The 7070-nt window shown below is 34.6% G+C and overlaps 1 long non-coding RNA gene across 1 annotated transcript; it reads left to right on the top strand.

The window, feature by feature from the left end:
* The first annotated feature begins 1585 nt into the window (after positions 1 to 1585).
* Positions 1586 to 2352, top strand: LOC131622712 (uncharacterized). The gene is made up of 3 exons (XR_009289979.1): positions 1586 to 1660; positions 1842 to 1964; positions 2264 to 2352. It is a non-coding gene; the product is annotated as an uncharacterized LOC131622712 (long non-coding RNA).
* Positions 2353 to 7070: the final 4718 nt, after the last annotated feature.

Here is a 7070-nt window from a genome sequence, read left to right as displayed (position 1 = left end):
TTCATCAATGTATAGCTCCCTCAACCTTCACTAACCGATCCAATCTTCGAAATTTGATGCATCTCGATCAAACTATCAATAATGACAACTCTGATGGTAAGACTTCTTATGTGATCTCTATCATCTCCAAAACAGGTAATTCCGTTCATAAAACTACATTGTGGATACTAAATTTTGGTGCATCGCACCATGTATGTCCATATACTAAATCACTTCATATAATTAAGAAAATTGAACTCGTGCCTATCACTTTTTCTAATGGGCACAAAATTAGAACCTTTTATTCACAAAAAAATCTATACCTCTATGATGTGTTAATTTCATTTTAGTTCAATATCTATTTCTAAGTTAACCAATAACTTGAATTGTAATGTCATATTTTTGTATAAATCTTGCATAATTAAAGATTTGACTTTCAAGAAGACGATTAAGAATTTGGACCACATCAATAGTCTGTATCAGACTACATTAGGATATTCACAATATGAGAGAAAACCATTGCTTTATTAATCAACAATAGTTTCACTCTATGAGCAAACGTCTCAGAGAGTTAGTACAATGGATTTTCAATAACATAACAACTTAGGAGAAAATATAAGGGTATAAGTCATGATTTAGGAATAATGACCCAATGTGACTAAGTTATTATATTCCCTCCCATTCTATTCTTTTATTCTACCCCTTATCGAAGGATTATCTCTCTATTACTCATATTTTCTGTTAGACCTGCAAACTCTTCCACTTTTCCTTAATTTTCGGATCGTAACAACCTCATTCTCTTGTTGAGCTGACTCCTTTGCGTCACCCTTCCCATGTGCTCTATTGCCACTTGTGTTTGTTACATCACCATCCCCATTAGAAAGAACCTTGTCCTCATGGTTAAAAGAAGGATAGTTGTCTTTGAATAACTCCAAATCTTCCCATGTTGCCTCAACTTCTGAACACACTACAACAAATTTGTCTTTTAGCAGCGCATCTACGAAAGCGCTTTTGGGAAAAGCGCTGCTATAGGTTGCGCAAAAAATAAAACTAAAAAACAAGGAAAAAAAGCGCTGATAAAGGGAGGGGTACGAGAGCGCTTTCTAAAAAGCGCTGGTAAAGAGGGGGTACGAGAGCGCTTTCTAAAAAGCGCTGGTAAAGGGGGGAGGGGTACGAGAGCGCTTTCTGAAAAGCGCTGGCGTAGGTCATTTAAATTTTTTTTTTAAAACAAATTAATTAAAAAATAAAAGAAAAGGGGACTAGGGTTATATAATGTGTCGATTGAATTTATGAAGTTCTTCTTCCTCTCAAACGACGAAGCGACGCGCTTCCTGAGCTCACCGGAAACGGCTTCGAAACGCCACCCTTCCTTCGTAACCTCCATCCCGTTTCCATCCTCAATATAGACCTCAACACAATCTCACTCTTCTCTCTAATTTGGTAACATCACAGAAAACCCTAACCTAAATCTGAAATTGAACAAAAATCTTGGAGCTAGTTCGGGGAATTCCGATGACGGTGAAGGGCTCAGTTTAGGTACTCTTCAATTCTTCATTCATCCCTTTTGTTTCTTTTCTTCTGAAACCTTTTGCAAATTAAAGAAGATGCTATTGGTTGGGTTTTGTCGTCGCCATGGTGTATGCTTCAGTTGCGCGGTTCGTTGAAGGTGCGGTTGTTACAGGTAGATGAGTTTATTGTTTGTTGATGCTGGTTTATAGGTTTATTTTGTGCTGGTTGTTGTGGTTCTGTAAATGATATGAAGGTTTATGGAAAACCATAATAAGTTTTGGTTTGGTATTGTCTCTGTGTTATTGTGTCTAATTTTTGGTGAATGTTCTTGATTTTGTGAAATGATTTTGCAGGTTTGTGTATGTTGAAGAAGGAGTTTATGGAGAGTTTTTGTATGGTTGCGTTCTTGTTGAGTTTTGTACAAGGATTTGAGGGAATGAGTTGGAGTTGAAGGACTAATTTTGTATATTCTACAGGTGAGGTTTATGTAGATTTTTTCTCTCCTTTGCTTGATTCTTAGTGCCATTTTTATAGAAGAAAGTGAGTGAACTTCTTGGATAAAAGCTGAAGGATAAAAGCAAACTTAACTATTAAGTTAAGTCGACATTATACTTACCCTGTGCTTGGCTACATTACTCCCTGTTATGCACTTTTTGTTGTTGAATGTATGTTGCATTGTATGCTTTATGTTAGTACTTCATAGTGAAAATTCAATTCTATTACATGTCAATATTCCTGATAGTTTTGTATCTACAATTTATTATTGATGATGCAGGTTGAATTTGGTGCAATTCTTGTTGGCTATAAAAACAGGGTGCAGCCAATGCTAATATTAGGAGGATGATTGTGCTGCTGTTATGTATGTTGGATAGCTTAACTACTTGCTTAATAAAAAATTTATATGATGAGTTTATGCATTATTCTTGTTGTCTGAACTCGACTTATTCATGCTTAAAAGTGTGTATTCAATATGAAATTATGTAGTTTCTTTGACCCAACAACTTTGTTACTACAAAATAAATACTTGTATTTTTTATTTTAGCAGAAAATAAGACATTAAAAGGCTTAACAACTTAAGGCTGCTTAGAAATTGGAGCTGCCAATTTTTGGAAGAAAAAAGCGACCTAAACCAGTATATAGGTAATATCTTCTAGTTTGCCACTATAATTTGCAATGGCATTTTGAAAAAAAAAACATTCATTTATAGTTATGATTTCAAACATTCATTTACAGTTCTATATCATTATCTATATATTAAAGTGCATCTACTTGTCTTTTGGTTTCCTTGCTAGAATAATTTAGTATTATATGCCAGGTTTGAGAAACCAAAAAACGATCATTTATAGGAAAAGAATAATCTCTCTACATAGAAGGTAAAGAAATCACTGACAAACCACATTGAGCATGTCTAAACAAATCCCTTTGTGCTTTATTTTGATATTCTCTTTTGAGTAATAATATATATTTCCATCTGTTTGGTTCTTTTAAATCAAGAAATAAAATTTGTATGAAAATTTCTAGTCTTATAATCATGTTGGATGCTAAGTCTGTTAATGCTATTTATGTACCTTCAAGAAACATCATCCTTCATTTCTAGATTTTCTACACATAAGAGAAACTGAAAAAGACAGTTCTCATACAATCAATAAGCCTTTCATACTATTTGAATTTTTGATATAAATAACTCATTTAGTCAATATGTATTATACTCCGTTATTAACTTTATTTTTTTTCTTCTTCTTATTCTTATATGTATACATGCGATGGACAATTGAAGATATATTAGAAGTTGATTTGTGCATTGTTGGAAAGTCAATTATGGCCATCGAGGAGTCACGTTCGGCTGGAGAGAACTAGTTTTCTTAGGGAGCAAATCAGTATATATATATATATATATATATATATATATATATATATATATATATATATATATATATATATATATATATATATATATATATATATATATATATATATATATATATATATATTTGTATTGTATTTTGTGTTTTGAGAATTTAATTGTAAACTTAGATTCTAGAGCACTTATAAAATTAGTGATGTTTTATTTGTATTTTGATAATAAATATATGCAATACTAATTCATAAAATGATTCATATTAAATGTATTTCTTTTAAATTTTTATTTGTTTAATATAATAAATGTATTTCTCACAATATTAGTGAGAATTTGAGATATGTCAAAATATTAAAAAAACGCAACATACGAAAGCGCTTTTGGAAAAGCGCTCTTATAGGGGGGTCTACCAGAGCGCTTTTTCCAGAAAAGCGCTCTTATAGGGGGGTCTACCAGAGCGCTTTTTCCAGAAAAGCGCTCTTATAGGGGGGTCTACCAGAGCGCTTTCAGAAGCGCTTTTGTTACCTACGCCAGCGGTGGCTTCCACAGCGCTTTTAAGCGCTTTTAAAGCCCAAAATAAGCGCTTTCGTAGGCCTTCCGTGTTGTAGTGACATTTCTCCCATTGGATCAAACCTTGTTTTACTTCTTTCCCATGTTTTATCACCATTCTGGTGCGCATGACAGTTGTAGGCATCAGGAATGGCCCTATCTGTGTTGTAGTGAAGGGCAATGATAAGTAAGGAGTTGTGGCCGCTCTTTGATAAGCTTTTAATTAAGACACATGAAACACTGCATGTATTGTTGTGAAAACGATGCCTTAATAAATAAAGTATAAACTGTTTCTGTAACACCCCATATTTTTCCCATTTTAATTTAATTAAGATTTAATTGGCATTTTATTGGATTTATTTGAGAATTATGGAAAACGAAGTTATTGGGCTTGTGTTATGATTAGTAGAGGGGAGGTGCTAAATGGTAGGCCCTTACTAAAGTAAATTCTATTTTTCATAAAATAAGGAAAAGAGGAAATTGTGAGAGTGGAAGCAAAGAGGGCAAAAGTCTGAGAAAGAGAAGATACGCGAAAGAAAAGAAGAAGAAGAAGAAGAAGAAGAAGAAGAAGAGCTTTCAAGATCTTTAACCAAGGTAAGGGGGACTCTTCTGGTTAATTTCTATTATGCGATTATAGGTAATAGAATAGATTAACATGTGATTCGATTCAATTGTGTATATTGGGATTGGAGCTGTTAGGTTTAGGAATGTTATAATTTAGATTAATTGAGGAAATTGTATGAATTGTGGTTTATAATGAGTTTTATTGATGTATGATGATGTAATTGATGATTGTATGTCTGTAAATGGTGTTTGGAATCGATTTTGGGTGAAAGGAGTGTGAAGTCGCAGGTCTGTCACAGAGCAGAAAATCTACAAAATCGCACATCCGCTAAGCGGAGCTAGGCTCGCTAAGCGGATGCTGTTCGTTTTAAAAAAAATAAAAGGGCTTGCTAAGCGGAGCTAATCCGCTAACGGAGGTCCCAACGTAGTTTGCTACTGCCACAGGCCGCTGGTGGGTCGCTGAGCGGACCCTGCTGTGCAGAAATTTCCTGAAATTTGAAAAATCATAACTTGTTTCGTATATCCGTTCTTAGTGCCGTTTTGGGCGTGGTAAAGAAAATTAAATATTTTATATGATGAATTGGTGGGATGGGCAGTGGCCTGACCTTTTTTTAAAATTGATTTAATTGCTTGTGAAATGAAATATTGTGCATACGTATGATTGTGTGAATATGGCAATGTTTCGGTATGAACATTTTAGGAGTATGTTTTGAACAAGGAGAAGCTTATAATCCTATTTAAGGACCGAAGGATCATGTCTATTAAGAAAGGATTCAGATATCCTTGTGTCTTGAAGTCTTTGGGAAAAGAAGACTCATCTTGGATAATCTATTTGCGGTGTTATGATCAATCAATACTCTGGATGCTATAGGGAATCTCCTCATCAAATGCAGAAGGAAGGGTTATTAATTCAGAACAGTAGGGATGGGAATTATGCTACTTCTTGAGGTATGTAATATCCAGCTTACAACATATCCTTATGGTATGATCGTGGAGGTTGATCAACTGTTGTGGTCTTCTCAAGAGAAGTGTTTGGATAACAATGGGTGGTGTCTCCAAAGCCATGATAAATAGGTGAATCCATGTATGTGAGACTAATGTCTGAACTGATGTTGGAACATAAGTTCAATTGGTTTGCTTCTTTAGATAAAGAAGCTGGTCTAGAATTCATAGTGGAGTATGAAGACAAGTCACTATCCTAATCCGGCATAGTGACGTGAATACCGGTCATGATGAAGATATCCATGGTACGAATGGTGTACTGAAGGAGACTGTCAGGTCTTGAGCTCTACCATGTGTGAGAATCTAAAAGAAGCTATGAAGATAGGAACTTGAGAAAATGTTCCCCTAATGAAGGGATGCATATTACTGATTATAAATATTTTGACGAGAGTTGAGTATTTGTCTAAGGAATGTGTAAAATCTACTTAATAATATTTATACTGGTGTTCTAAAGTTCATCATCAGTAGGAGCATTATTTGTCCAAAACTGGGGAAGTTAAGTCTCATGGATTATTGGCTAAATATTTTTGTTCTTGAGGTCTTATTTGCTGATCAAGTGTGTGGAGATGGTATATCTTATCATGATGTCAGACAACATATCTTGACATAAAGACTACCAAGGTTTGTGGTGATCTTGGGGGGACATATATTGATAAAATCTTATGTGCACTTGGAGGATCAACATTGAGCATAAGAGAATTGATTTTCTCTTCTGTTTGTGGAGTGAATATAAAAAGTTCAACTTGGAACATGGAAGATGTCACATATGATATCTAATCTCTGTAGGCTATGTTACTGTTTCTGGGTATATTAAGAACAATTACCCGTGGAAGGCATAATGGTTTACATCGGGTCACGTGATAGCTTCTCAAACCATCCACTACTTGACTAAAGAAGTATTGAGAATACAAGAAGTAGGCAGACAATATCTGAAAAGATGTTAGGACATTGTTCAAGACTTGTGTCCCTCAATACCAGCAAAGGAATACCATGGACGGTGCATTCAGGAACACGTTAGAAGTGTGTAAAATGTGTCTCTGCATGCATATTGATTGAAACTAGCGTTTCAAGAGAACCTGTAACACCCCATATTTTATATTTATTAATTAATTGGATTTTAATTTAATTAATTGGATTTATGTAATTATGCAGTGATTAAAATAATAAAATTGGAATATGTAGTAATGGGTCAGTGCTGTAGTTAGTGAGAAAGGGGGTGCAAGAAATAAGACCTTTACTAAAGCTATGTTGTGTTTTTCATAAAACAAGAGTTCTGGAAGAAGAGAAATACAAGTGCATTTGGGAGAACGTGAAAGTGCGACAGAGGAGAAGAAGAGGAAGAGAGCTTCAAGGATCCCAAACTCTAAGGTAAGGGGGGACTCTTCCGGTTAACCTCTATTATCGGGTTGTAGGCATTAGGATTGAAATCGTATACTACTGATTCGATAGAGAATACGTTCTAGGTTGGGGTTTTGGTATTTAGGTTCAATTTTGTGAACTTTGTGTGATTACTTGTTGGTAGTGATTGTTGATGTTAAAAGTGTTGTTTGGTTGATGATATAACTCATATTGCATGTGAAATCCCTATGTTTTTCGTATACAATCGTAT

Source organism: Vicia villosa, unplaced genomic scaffold (genome assembly GCF_029867415.1).
Source record: "Vicia villosa cultivar HV-30 ecotype Madison, WI unplaced genomic scaffold, Vvil1.0 ctg.000041F_1_1_1, whole genome shotgun sequence".
Lineage (NCBI taxonomy): Eukaryota > Viridiplantae > Streptophyta > Magnoliopsida > Fabales > Fabaceae > Vicia > Vicia villosa.
Note: the sequence above shows the minus strand (reverse complement) of the source record. Positions and strands in the feature narration are given on the sequence as shown.